Below are 446 nucleotides of genomic sequence, written 5' to 3' on the forward strand. Positions count from 1 at the left end.
CCCTCGCCGCCCCCCACCCCCCGGGGGCCAGGCGTGGGAACCCTGGCCTGTCGCATGTGTATAGCATAATCACATTTTCTAAATGGCTTTCTCTGTTCCCAAAAGGGTGATTTGTATTAGTTTTTACATTTGTTCCTTGGGAGACTCTATTTGTATACATATCATCAAAATATTTAAATAAAGAATGACCTTTAGAGCAGCTCTTTGCCCTTATCTTTTTATTGCTCCGGCATATCTGACAAGGGATGTCGCTGGAGGTTAGAGGAGGAGGGGGTACCCTGAAGGCAGGTGCCTGTTGGGCATTTTAAACTTCCATGCGGCTCAGCAGCCCCTTGGAAGAGCACATTTCCCTTCCGAAGTGGCACAGAACACAAGAAGGCCCGGTTAAATTTGAATTTCAGATCAATGAATTGGGGGGGGGGGGGGTTTTTTGTTTCTTTTTTTTT

Source organism: Myotis davidii, unplaced genomic scaffold (assembly GCF_000327345.1).
Source record: "Myotis davidii unplaced genomic scaffold, ASM32734v1 scaffold520, whole genome shotgun sequence".
Lineage (NCBI taxonomy): Eukaryota > Metazoa > Chordata > Mammalia > Chiroptera > Vespertilionidae > Myotis > Myotis davidii.